Below are 14,266 nucleotides of genomic sequence, written 5' to 3' on the forward strand. Positions count from 1 at the left end.
ATAGCACTTAGCACTTAGTCAATTAAAATTCCAGTTGACCTATTTTGGTATTGGATTTGTTGCTCAACAATGATAGTAACTTTGTATATATAGCACATATGAAATGAGCTTCAGTATCCATCGACTGTGATCCTGTTTTATCACTCAGACGTCGACTGCATCAACCATGTCTGCAAAGGGACAGTGCAAGGACCGTAAGTGCCATTAAAGAGAATTTAATGCATTTTATTGATAAAGAAAACTATGTTCAAATTACCAAAATGAAGGCAAGAAAATATCATTTGATTCCCAATAGTTTTGTTTACAATTGTATATGCAGATCAGAGCTGAATAATAATGGTTTGGTTTTGTGTGTGTATAGGTATATAGGTTGTGTCTATAAAGGTTTAACCTATAGACCTATCGAATACCATATTCATGCAGCCAACATATTCTTAGGTTTGTCCCACATATATGAATATACCTATTCATTTCTAAGACTGGTGCTTGGTTGTTAGAGACACACTACTACTTCACTTCTCATGTGAAACCTAAAAGTCAAAAGAAAGCTTAATAGGGCTCCTTTGACATAACAGTCCCTTGCACCATATGCCTCCCCTGGTTTTATCTCATTCACCTTACTCTCCTTTACAATCTTCCTTCTAACTTGAAATTAACTTACTTTTTATACTACAAGGAGACATGAGTAGTGCTATAAATGCTTACATTTTTATTCTTCTTTTACATATTATTTTACTGTTTTCCCAGCATGTGCTCCACAACCAGTTTGCCAGGACCAAACACCCAAATGCTGCCCTGATCCATGTGCACCACCTCCTTGCCAAGGTACTGAGTTAATAAATATGTCCTAAATCTCTCTAATAATAGATTATTTCATTGGTTTGTGTTTGAAATACTATTATAACGGTCAAACATCAAAATCTAAAAAACTTCATTTCAATGAATTACTGAAGAAGTCTACGGGAGAAAGGAAAAAGAAAAATCATGGGGGGAAAATGTGGGTAAAAAGGTAAATCAGTATATAGGAGGTTCTAATTTAGGATTATACAAACACATATACGAATTGCACAAACCAATAATATACTACTTCTAGCCTCCTATTATATACTTCCTTTCTTTACTTCAGTTTGCCTGATTTCTTGAATGAACTATCTTCCATGTTGTGTTAAGGATTACCCATTACTCCAGAATCCAGCACTCTTGTGTAGTATACTGCTATAACAACTATTTGCATCCACATACAGAAAGCTCATTTACTCAAGGAAACGGTTATCCAAACATAAATCAATAGGGATTACACAAATAATTGTGGGCTACACTGTAATCATCGTCTTCTTCACCTCAAATTTATTATAGTAAATGTTGGGATGTTCTGCTATTTCTTCTAGAACTTTTTGGAATTGTCACACCACTATTTTCCATGGCGATCGTTTTGTCTACAATACTTTTCCTCCGAGATTGAATAAAACATTCTAAAAAAAATGAAAAATACTAGAAATATTTGGAAGCGCTACTTGAAAACTGTGTATTTCAATCTGTTTTTTCTTTTGATTAGATCCATGTGCCAAACAGGATCCCTGTCAAGCCCAAGGAGGCAAAGGCTATTCTGGTCAAGGACAGGGTGGATATGGACATGGAGGTGGAAAGAAATGAAGAACTCATTGTGTACCATAAACTTTGCATTGCATTCTGTTATGTGATCAATGAAACTGCTTAACATATCTTGAATGTTCTGTTTCAATCATTAAATGCAACCCACTGATTAACTTACTGATGTGTATGTGTGAGTTTGATATAGTGTTTCCAACCATTTATTGACCGAATTGGCAATCTCTGTGCAGTGCTGCGTAATCTGTGTGCGCTACATAAATAAAGGAATTATTATTATTATTACCAGGTTATTAACACAAACAATTTTAGGATATATATGTTTTCTAGCTATAACATATCATTGACTTTGCAATCATTTTACATTAGGGTAAAAACAAAGGGAAATGTAAATGAACTTTAAATAACCCTTATACTGTAGTTACTTCAAGCTACAACAACCTTTTTTGTATGTCCATCCTAACTACAACTCTACACAAGGTAAACATCTCTGAGAGCCATTATAATAACTCTCTCATGGATTGTTAGGTTAGGAGGTTGACATGTTGGAATATGCATGGACAATTGCATGGGTGCTCGTTAGGTTGATGGGGTGAAATTGAAATGCTGGACAAATGGGTCAGAACTTTTGTAAACAGCAGGTCTTATAGGTTTAGTACAGGCTAGAAGTAGTCTAAGAATGGAAAACGATCACAGTAAAAATTGTTACGTATGTGGTCACAGACCTAGTCTATTAATTCCTGCAACTAAAGTAGTTTTTAAAGTACCACCAACCATAACTTTCATGAAACCAAAATGTATCCCAAATGGGCCGCCTCCTTTGCAAAAACAATTCAGGAACATGACAAAGTGTTCTAGCTCATGACATGGCCTTTAAATTCCTCAGGCCCTAACTCTAATCAGGATTTGTAGGATATGCTAAAAAACAATAATAATGGGGCACATTTACTAACAATATGTGCCGGTTGGCTGTGCATAGTGCAGCGTGCGCCAGACTCAGGATTCCTGGTGCCCATTTTCATGAATTTAGAACCCTCTGCACAGCTCCGACAGAGTGCTACACTTTATTTTTGGTGCACCTTTAACATAGGACTTGCAACACAATTCTGTTGGACTGTATGTTAAATCTGACGAACGTTCCAACTGAGCACCGGAACGCCCCCTTAACTGTGTCTCACGCTGACTAGTGCACTTGTGCCACAAAAGGGTTGCGTGTGACACAAAGATGGCGCAGACACTTCTTAAATACCTGTGCAAGCAGTTTCCGCTGAAAAGAATGTAAAAATTTCCAACAAAAAGCTGGTGCACAGTGTTAGTAAATGTGCTTACTGACTCATAACTTAATATACTAAAAGAAGTTTTCCCAACTTCTATTTCTATACCTTATCCACAGGAAATGTGATGAAAATAATCAGTTTAGGTCTGACTTCTGGAACCCCCATTGATCATTAGCAGGTTAAATTTGCATTTATGTTGAGTTCCAGAAGCATAGCTCTGTTTATGAGAACGTGGTGGCCTGGTTTGTTCAGAGGGCCTGACCTGGCCTTACAAATTTCAAAGAACAGAGGAGATTATTTTCAGCAGTGTATGAATATTTTGCTGCACCTTGTGTTTGTGTGTGTTTGATGTGTATAGGGTTAATGTATGTGTGAATACGATCTGTGCATATAGTCTGTATTTGGTGTATATGCACTGTATTGTGTCTATATGCTGTGTATAAAATGTATGTATAAAGATATGTATATGTATAAATATGTATTTTTATATTTAAGGGGAAGGGGGGCCCCATGCTGAAACCTACTTTGTGGCCAAGCCTCTCCTAGTTACGCCCCTAATCTCAATTATTAAATAGAGCTTGATGGCAAGTACTCAGTTTCTCCATTGGAGATTAGGATATAATAGTTTGACCTATTGCTAAAATTTTACTTTGGCTAAAGGGAGTGCCTACGATTATACAATATTATAATAATTAAAAATGTGATTTTGCAGACATATGTAAATAAGCTTATAAAGCTTGTATAACAGGAATTCCAAGTTATTTTCAAAATTCCTATTTGTGAAGGTAATACTAAGGCTTTATAAAACTGTAAAATATATTATTTAGAACACTATTGAAATCCTTGTATGTTATCTTTTTTCATTAGGGAAGCCTTTCTGAATGAGTAAGGCATATTGACTAAATCATATTTTCTACAATACGGTTTAAATTAACAATCCTATAGCATGTTATAATCCAATTATTTAAACTAGTAATTCAGGTATAACACTGTGAATGCTTCAAGTTTGCTCCCTACAATCCTACAATAATTAGGTGATGCTGTGACAAGTGACACAGACAGCGGGCCCTAATGTCCCTTCCTATTGCCTCAACACCCCTATGTAAGGGTTAGACAATTTGAAATTTTTTCCTCCATGTATATTTCTGTACATTTAAATAAAATCACTTATGGAATCTGTTCTAAAGTGAAGAAAGTTCACTTATTATGGCTTTTCATTTTAAGAGACACCATTTATTGTACTGAATAATTTGGGCGCCCACCTTATCACTTCCTCTACTACTATATATAATTTTTATGGATTTTTGGGGGTTTATGACACATGGAGCTTCACAATTACAGTACAAATTGCCTAGTGACAACAAATGGAAAAATAATCTCTTAATTTAACCTTAAAACACTCTTAACAAAAAAGTTTTAGTGTAATGTTGGACACTAACCAAACAGAACGGCAAACTAACATGATGAATAATATTATTTCTCAAGACAAAGAGAGTCATATTCTACACCATTCTATAAAATATATTAAAAATTTTATTTCCACCTATTAGAACATCCAATTCACAAACACATAATAAAATTATAGCATGATTTCAGACTACTGCATGGTTTTGACTACAGATTAACAATATGGCATAGTTCATACAAAATAAAATGATTGACCATGATTTGGAAACTCAGGAAATTCCACTACTGTATCAAAAATATCTATGTTCCCTGTCTTAATATATCACTCGGTTTCACCAATATACACCTACATTTATCCCCAACAGTCATAGTATTACAACTAATTCTTACCCATGGTTTATAATGGGCTACATTCACACACATGTATGGGGGTCGTATATACGGCCGATATAAGTCCCCCATACACTTCTATGGGCTCACGGCACCGCTACGGTGCGGCGGGCAACGGCAGTATGCATGTAGCCTTAGCGAGTAGCTCATTGAAGTAGGACCTAATATCTTTCTCTTTAGAGTGACGTCTTTTTAAATATATATAAAAATAAGCTTCTTCTATGATTCCTGGTGAACAGCAAGAGCCTCATGAAATGATCTAGAGCGGAACTATTAAAATAAAATTAAAAATCCTGTTCAGGTCTAAGTTTCAGGTAGCAAATCTGGATATCAACCAGTTACACCCACGATCTGCGCATTTAAACAACTGTGGCCAAACACGCAATGGCACTAACATGCTAGTAGAGTTGCGCCGTTTTGGGGAAGGGTCATTGCTCCCAATGATGTCATCAGGGAAATATGAACCTCTTCAAAATGGTGGTGACCAGCACTACGGACAAGTACGTGCCGATGTGTGGCTGCAGCCAATTAAATGCAAGTAGTGCTGGTGGGTGTTAACTATTTCAATGCAACGTCGCCAATGGCAAGTGTTAACCGTGGAGGGGGTAGTTGAGCAAACCAGTCCTGAACTTCTAGTTAAAATGGAAGAACCAAACAGGTAAGATGAGGGATTATCCGGTGCCACATGGATCCAGGACTGTGTAGTATGCTTCAAAGGAACTTTATTGGAGGTAAAAAGCAAATACATGCTACGCATTTCAGCTCAGAGCGTGAGCCTTCGTCAGGCATATTTTTACAAGGTTCCCGTCCCACTTATATACAAGAGGAATGGTACACAAACCGGGTGGGGACAAAATACAGTCCTGGAAGCAGATGGTACAGAGCGGAGACTAACTATCAGATGAAATACATTGGAAATTAATGTTGAAAGTAGAATTTACCTATATGTACATGAGGGAACATTCAACATTTAAGGATGTGAGTAATGAATAAATGGTTTTGTGCCGGGGCATATCGCTAGAACACGGGCTTGTCATGAAGTGTCCAGGTAACGGGTTTATAGGTGACCCAAGGTAAAGAATCCTGAAAAGGCACAGAAACTCAGCGGAGTGGAATTGGTGTGATGAAAGCACAGTATCTTCTACTGTTTTGTGGTATAACCCGGCGACAAGTTGGCCGAAGGCTACGGGAACCTGGAGGGAACGGAGTGATGTGCGGGGTAAAGCTGGTGTTATAAGAGCGCAGACTTGTAGGCTGCAAGTGCTGTACAGCCAGAGTTAAATAATGGGGGTAAGAGGAAGATTCCATGTTTTGTGAAAAGAAAGTTAAATATAAACAGTTAAATAGACAGAATCCAGCTATATATTATATGGATTCAATTACAGCATTAAGGCCATTTGGGTGTAGAGTGCCTAATTTGTAGATCCAATATGATTTTCATCTATTCAAGGTTTTTATTCTATTTTTACAGTTTTTCAGTACTTGTTCGATGGGTTTAGTGTGAGAGTCCTATTCTGATCCGGGTTTGTAGCTCAGACAGTCCCATAGAAGTCAATGGGACTGCAAAAAAAAAAAAAAAATCAATCGCTCACAGATGTACTAGTTTTTCCGGACCTTTTTATCACATGAATTTATAAGCTCAAGCACAGAAACACAGATTATACTCAAATTACACATAGACCAACTATACGGACATTAACTGTGAGATGGATAAAATACGTATTACACGCGGCTCACATATATGGCAATTCCAGTCGCAAATTGGGGACATTGAAAAATAATGATTGGGTGTAGGTAGCCTTGTGTGCTTCTAATTCAGCCCATGAAGGAGAGTTCTGCACAATATTACCTAATGCCACCTAATATCAAATAGGATCTGTAATCTGTCTTTCTCTGAATCTAACTCTGTAATGGATAATCTTGTACTAAGTCATAGTAAAGATTAAAACTAGGTCGCAGCTACCATACATTTTTTTAAGGGAGTTTCTTATCAATGAAATGAGTAACAAGATGTATTTGTAGTAAGGATAATGTTTGGATGGTTCTGTAATGTGCGATCTTACTATACATAAATTTCACATCTATCCATAGACATTCCATATATATTTAATAAACACTTTAATAATACATTGTAAGTCCTCCTATCGAGACATTAGCATACTTAATCATTCACATGCATGTAAGATATAGGAAATAATTTGCATTGCAGACTTTACCAGAATACACCTTCCCTTCAAGGTATGCAAATGATAGCCATCAAATAGCACTTAGCACTTAGTCAATTAAAATTCCAGTTGACCTATTTTGGTATTGGATTTGTTGCTCAACAATGATAGTAACTTTGTATATATAGCACATATGAAATGAGCTTCAGTATCCATCGACTGTGATCCTGTTTTATCACTCAGACGTCGACTGCATCAACCATGTCTGCAAAGGGACAGTGCAAGGACCGTAAGTGCCATTAAAGAGAATTTAATGCATTTTATTGATAAAGAAAACTATGTTCAAATTACCAAAATGAAGGCAAGAAAATATCATTTGATTCCCAATAGTTTTGTTTACAATTGTATATGCAGATCAGAGCTGAATAATAATGGTTTGGTTTTGTGTGTGTATAGGTATATAGGTTGTGTCTATAAAGGTTTAACCTATAGACCTATCGAATACCATATTCATGCAGCCAACATATTCTTAGGTTTGTCCCACATATATGAATATACCTATTCATTTCTAAGACTGGTGCTTGGTTGTTAGAGACACACTACTACTTCACTTCTCATGTGAAACCTAAAAGTCAAAAGAAAGCTTAATAGGGCTCCTTTGACATAACAGTCCCTTGCACCATATGCCTCCCCTGGTTTTATCTCATTCACCTTACTCTCCTTTACAATCTTCCTTCTAACTTGAAATTAACTTACTTTTTATACTACAAGGAGACATGAGTAGTGCTATAAATGCTTACATTTTTATTCTTCTTTTACATATTATTTTACTGTTTTCCCAGCATGTGCTCCACAACCAGTTTGCCAGGACCAAACACCCAAATGCTGCCCTGATCCATGTGCACCACCTCCTTGCCAAGGTACTGAGTTAATAAATATGTCCTAAATCTCTCTAATAATAGATTATTTCATTGGTTTGTGTTTGAAATACTATTATAACGGTCAAACATCAAAATCTAAAAAACTTCATTTCAATGAATTACTGAAGAAGTCTACGGGAGAAAGGAAAAAGAAAAATCATGGGGGGAAAATGTGGGTAAAAAGGTAAATCAGTATATAGGAGGTTCTAATTTAGGATTATACAAACACATATACGAATTGCACAAACCAATAATATACTACTTCTAGCCTCCTATTATATACTTCCTTTCTTTACTTCAGTTTGCCTGATTTCTTGAATGAACTATCTTCCATGTTGTGTTAAGGATTACCCATTACTCCAGAATCCAGCACTCTTGTGTAGTATACTGCTATAACAACTATTTGCATCCACATACAGAAAGCTCATTTACTCAAGGAAACGGTTATCCAAACATAAATCAATAGGGATTACACAAATAATTGTGGGCTACACTGTAATCATCGTCTTCTTCACCTCAAATTTATTATAGTAAATGTTGGGATGTTCTGCTATTTCTTCTAGAACTTTTTGGAATTGTCACACCACTATTTTCCATGGCGATCGTTTTGTCTACAATACTTTTCCTCCGAGATTGAATAAAACATTCTAAAAAAAATGAAAAATACTAGAAATATTTGGAAGCGCTACTTGAAAACTGTGTATTTCAATCTGTTTTTTCTTTTGATTAGATCCATGTGCCAAACAGGATCCCTGTCAAGCCCAAGGAGGCAAAGGCTATTCTGGTCAAGGACAGGGTGGATATGGACATGGAGGTGGAAAGAAATGAAGAACTCATTGTGTACCATAAACTTTGCATTGCATTCTGTTATGTGATCAATGAAACTGCTTAACATATCTTGAATGTTCTGTTTCAATCATTAAATGCAACCCACTGATTAACTTACTGATGTGTATGTGTGAGTTTGATATAGTGTTTCCAACCATTTATTGACCGAATTGGCAATCTCTGTGCAGTGCTGCGTAATCTGTGTGCGCTACATAAATAAAGGAATTATTATTATTATTACCAGGTTATTAACACAAACAATTTTAGGATATATATGTTTTCTAGCTATAACATATCATTGACTTTGCAATCATTTTACATTAGGGTAAAAACAAAGGGAAATGTAAATGAACTTTAAATAACCCTTATACTGTAGTTACTTCAAGCTACAACAACCTTTTTTGTATGTCCATCCTAACTACAACTCTACACAAGGTAAACATCTCTGAGAGCCATTATAATAACTCTCTCATGGATTGTTAGGTTAGGAGGTTGACATGTTGGAATATGCATGGACAATTGCATGGGTGCTCGTTAGGTTGATGGGGTGAAATTGAAATGCTGGACAAATGGGTCAGAACTTTTGTAAACAGCAGGTCTTATAGGTTTAGTACAGGCTAGAAGTAGTCTAAGAATGGAAAACGATCACAGTAAAAATTGTTACGTATGTGGTCACAGACCTAGTCTATTAATTCCTGCAACTAAAGTAGTTTTTAAAGTACCACCAACCATAACTTTCATGAAACCAAAATGTATCCCAAATGGGCCGCCTCCTTTGCAAAAACAATTCAGGAACATGACAAAGTGTTCTAGCTCATGACATGGCCTTTAAATTCCTCAGGCCCTAACTCTAATCAGGATTTGTAGGATATGCTAAAAAACAATAATAATGGGGCACATTTACTAACAATATGTGCCGGTTGGCTGTGCATAGTGCAGCGTGCGCCAGACTCAGGATTCCTGGTGCCCATTTTCATGAATTTAGAACCCTCTGCACAGCTCCGACAGAGTGCTACACTTTATTTTTGGTGCACCTTTAACATAGGACTTGCAACACAATTCTGTTGGACTGTATGTTAAATCTGACGAACGTTCCAACTGAGCACCGGAACGCCCCCTTAACTGTGTCTCACGCTGACTAGTGCACTTGTGCCACAAAAGGGTTGCGTGTGACACAAAGATGGCGCAGACACTTCTTAAATACCTGTGCAAGCAGTTTCCGCTGAAAAGAATGTAAAAATTTCCAACAAAAAGCTGGTGCACAGTGTTAGTAAATGTGCTTACTGACTCATAACTTAATATACTAAAAGAAGTTTTCCCAACTTCTATTTCTATACCTTATCCACAGGAAATGTGATGAAAATAATCAGTTTAGGTCTGACTTCTGGAACCCCCATTGATCATTAGCAGGTTAAATTTGCATTTATGTTGAGTTCCAGAAGCATAGCTCTGTTTATGAGAACGTGGTGGCCTGGTTTGTTCAGAGGGCCTGACCTGGCCTTACAAATTTCAAAGAACAGAGGAGATTATTTTCAGCAGTGTATGAATATTTTGCTGCACCTTGTGTTTGTGTGTGTTTGATGTGTATAGGGTTAATGTATGTGTGAATACGATCTGTGCATATAGTCTGTATTTGGTGTATATGCACTGTATTGTGTCTATATGCTGTGTATAAAATGTATGTATAAAGATATGTATATGTATAAATATGTATTTTTATATTTAAGGGGAAGGGGGGCCCCATGCTGAAACCTACTTTGTGGCCAAGCCTCTCCTAGTTACGCCCCTAATCTCAATTATTAAATAGAGCTTGATGGCAAGTACTCAGTTTCTCCATTGGAGATTAGGATATAATAGTTTGACCTATTGCTAAAATTTTACTTTGGCTAAAGGGAGTGCCTACGATTATACAATATTATAATAATTAAAAATGTGATTTTGCAGACATATGTAAATAAGCTTATAAAGCTTGTATAACAGGAATTCCAAGTTATTTTCAAAATTCCTATTTGTGAAGGTAATACTAAGGCTTTATAAAACTGTAAAATATATTATTTAGAACACTATTGAAATCCTTGTATGTTATCTTTTTTCATTAGGGAAGCCTTTCTGAATGAGTAAGGCATATTGACTAAATCATATTTTCTACAATACGGTTTAAATTAACAATCCTATAGCATGTTATAATCCAATTATTTAAACTAGTAATTCAGGTATAACACTGTGAATGCTTCAAGTTTGCTCCCTACAATCCTACAATAATTAGGTGATGCTGTGACAAGTGACACAGACAGCGGGCCCTAATGTCCCTTCCTATTGCCTCAACACCCCTATGTAAGGGTTAGACAATTTGAAATTTTTTCCTCCATGAGTACAACATGAAGCAAGCTGGACAACACCAGCACAGAAGGATAGTCAGTAAGCTGGATCACAACAGAGATAGCAGTACATAAATCACAAAAGAAGAGTGGTCTGAATTGGAGCCAAGATTGAAATACCAAAATACCAGGTAAGGAGCAGGTCAAGGTACACTATAACCGGCAGTGAACTGAATGTGAGAAGAAGACTTGTGGGGAAATAATATCCCCTGCTCCATCATCTGATGTCCACAGCATCTGAGGAGTTGCGGAATGCGTTTTACACTGAGAAATCGGAATGCGTTTTACACTAAGAAATCCCAACAGCAGTTCTAGAATTCAAAGCTCCTGTGTTAGAGAAAAAGATTAAACATATGCATTACATAGACAGATGATAAAAATAGGAATGAGGAGTAGAGATGAGCGAGCACTAAAATGCTCGGGTACTCGTTATTCGAGACGAACTTTTCCCGATGCTCGAGTGCTCGTTTCGAGTAACGAGCCCCTTGAAGTCAATGGGAGACTCGAGCATTTTTCAAGGGGACCAAGGCTCTGCACAGGGAAGCTTGGCCAAACACCTGGGAACCTCAGAAAAGGATGGAAACACCACGGAAATGGACAGGAAACAGCAGGGGCAGCATGCATGGATGCCTCTGAGGCTGCTTAATCGCACCATTATGCCAAAATTATGGGCAACAGCATGGCCATGACAGAGTGACAGAATGAAGCTAGATAGCATCTAAAACATCCAATAATTGACCCTGACACTATAGGGGACGGCATGCAGAGGCAGCGGCAGGCTAGAGAGTGGCATGGCGACATACCCTAAATGGACTCAGGCTTCAAACCAATGGGTGGCAGAGAGGAACCAAAGGAGGTGAGCAAGAAGCGCTCAAATAATATCGGTACATGATAAAAGTTTGCCAGTATATTTTGTGGATTACACAGCAGGGTGGCGACAAAGTTAACATGGAAGCCATGAAAACAATCCAAAATTCTGCCTGACACAGCTCGTTTGATAAGGGGACCATGTATGGAGGCAGTGAACTAGTAGTAGATTAAAGGTGCTGCAGTTAAAACTATGTTAGTTGGATCTTGGCATGGAGCTGGCGCTCCGCTGCAAGGCGAGCTTTTGCCAATCCAAGCCCCTGTCTCTAGGCTACTCCCCAAACAGCACTTCTAAGAACCTTTTGTATAAGATCAAGTGTAGTAGCGTTCTTATAAGTTTGGGATATGGCGGGTGAGGGGAATGTAAACATCTGCGCAAGAAGCGCTGAAATAATATCCGTAAATGAAAAAAGTTTTCCAGTATATTTTGTGGCTTACACAGCACGGTGGCGACAAAGTTAACAAGTTTGATGCGGAATGCCCTGTAATAGCTCTTGGGCAGTGTGCCTTTTATCACCTAGGCTCAGCAGTTTGAGCACCGCCTGCTGTCGCTTAGCGACGGCACTGCTGCTGTGCCTAGAGCTACCGACTGATGGCGCCATGCCCACGGATGGTAATTCGGAGGAGGAGGAGGAGGTGGAGGAGGGGTGGGAGGAGGAAGAGGCATAGTAGGCCTGAAACACCTGGACCGAGGTAGGCTCCGCAATCCTCTGCGTCGGCAGTATATGACCAGCCCCAGGGTCAGATTCGGTCCCAGCCTGCACCAAGTTAAGTGTAGTAGCGTTCTTATAAGTTTGGAATATGGCGGGTGAGGGGAATGTAAACAGATGTGCAAGAAGCGCTGAAATAATATCCGTAAATGGTAAAAGTTTGCCAGTATATTTTGAGGATTACACAGCAGGGTGGCGACAAAGTTAACAAGTTTGTTGTGGAAGCCATGAAAACAACCCAAAATTCTGCCTGACACAGCACGTTTGATAAGGCGGCCATGTATGGAGGCAGTGAACTAGTAGTAGATTAAAGGTGCTGCAGTTAAAACTATGTTAGTTGGTTCTTGGCATGGAGCTGGCGCTCCGCTGCCAGGCGAGCTTTCGCCAATCCAAGCCCCTGTCTCTAGGCTACTCCCCAAACAGCACTTCTAAGAACCTTTTGTATAAGATCAAGTGTAGTAGCGTTCTTATTAGTTTAGGATATGGCGGGTGAGGGGAATGTAAACAGATGCGCAAGAAGCGTTGAAATAATATCCGTAAATGGTAAAAGTTTGCCAGTGTATTTTGTGGATAACACAGCAGGGTGGCGACAAAGTTAACAACTTTGATGTGGAATCCATGAAAACAACCCAAATTTCGGCCTGACACACCTCGTTTGATAAAGGGACGATGTATGGAGGCAGCTATATGGACGACTTTTGGAGGTAGCAATGGAGACAACGTGTGGAGGCTGCTATGGAGACAATTCAATTTGGATAGTGCCTGTATGTGGCAGTCCAAAAAAGTTTTCAAACCAGAGGAGCAGGTAGGTGGCCCTCCATAAAAATGGAATAGATTGAGTGCCTGTATGTGGCAGTCCAAAAAAGTTTTCAAACCAGAGGAGCAGGTAGGTGGCCCTCCATAAAAATGGAATAGATTGAGTGCCTGTATGTGGCAGTCCAAAAAAGTTTTCAAACCAGAGGAGCAGGTAGGTGGCCCTCCATAAAAATGGAATAGATTGAGTGCCTGTATGTGGCAGTCCAAAAAAGTTTTCAAACCAGAGGAGCAGGTAGGTGGCCCTCCAGAAAAATTGAATAGATTGAGTGCCTGTATGTGGCAGTCCAAAAAAGTTTTCAAACCAGAGGAGCAGGTAGGTGGCCCTCCATAAAAATGGAATAGATTGAGTGCCTGTATGTGGCAGTCCAAAAAAGTTTTCAAACCAGAGGAGCAGGTAGGTGGCCCTCCATAAAAATGGAATAGATTGAGTGCCTGTATGTGGCAGTCCAAAAAAGTTTTCAAACCAGAGGAGCAGGTAGGTGGCCCTCCAGAAAAATTTAATAGATTGAGTGCCTGTATGTGGCACTCCCAAAAATTGTTTAAAACAGAGGACCGGGTCGGTGGCCCTCCATAAAAATTAAATGCATAAAGTACTATAGCTAGAGCCAGTGGGCCCTGTAAAAAAATAGCCAGTTTCCTCTGCTTTACTGTACAAAGAGGAGGAGAAGGAGGAAAATGAGGAGGAGTGGATCAATTATTCAGGTTGAGCTTCCTTCACCTGGTGGAGATTGGAAAATAGGAGAAATCCAGGCTTTATTCATCTTGATAAGCGTCAGCCTATCATCGCTGTCAGTCGACAGGCGTGTACGCTTATCGGTGATGATGCCACCAGCTGCACTGAAAACCTGCTCGGACAAGACGCTAGCGGCAGGGCAGGCAAGAACCTCCAAGGCGTACAGC

At 38.6% G+C, this 14,266-nt stretch overlaps 3 long non-coding RNA genes across 3 annotated transcripts in view; 2 read left to right on the top strand and 1 right to left on the bottom strand.

Annotated features, from left to right (window-relative positions):
- LOC140105820 (uncharacterized) overlaps nucleotides 1-14,266 on the bottom strand; it is a 572,683-nt gene that overhangs the window by 192,052 nt on the left and 366,365 nt on the right. The gene's annotated exons all lie outside the window — the stretch shown is intronic.
- Nucleotides 37-1,770, top strand: LOC140106205 (uncharacterized). The gene is made up of 3 exons (XR_011850723.1): nucleotides 37-194; nucleotides 748-825; nucleotides 1,556-1,770. It is a non-coding gene; the product is annotated as an uncharacterized lncRNA (long non-coding RNA).
- LOC140106206 (uncharacterized) lies at nucleotides 6,979-8,712 on the top strand. The gene is made up of 3 exons (XR_011850724.1): nucleotides 6,979-7,136; nucleotides 7,690-7,767; nucleotides 8,498-8,712. It is a non-coding gene; the product is annotated as an uncharacterized lncRNA (long non-coding RNA).

This window comes from Engystomops pustulosus, chromosome 11 (genome assembly GCF_040894005.1).
Source record: "Engystomops pustulosus chromosome 11, aEngPut4.maternal, whole genome shotgun sequence".
Taxonomy (NCBI): Eukaryota; Metazoa; Chordata; class Amphibia; order Anura; family Leptodactylidae; genus Engystomops; species Engystomops pustulosus.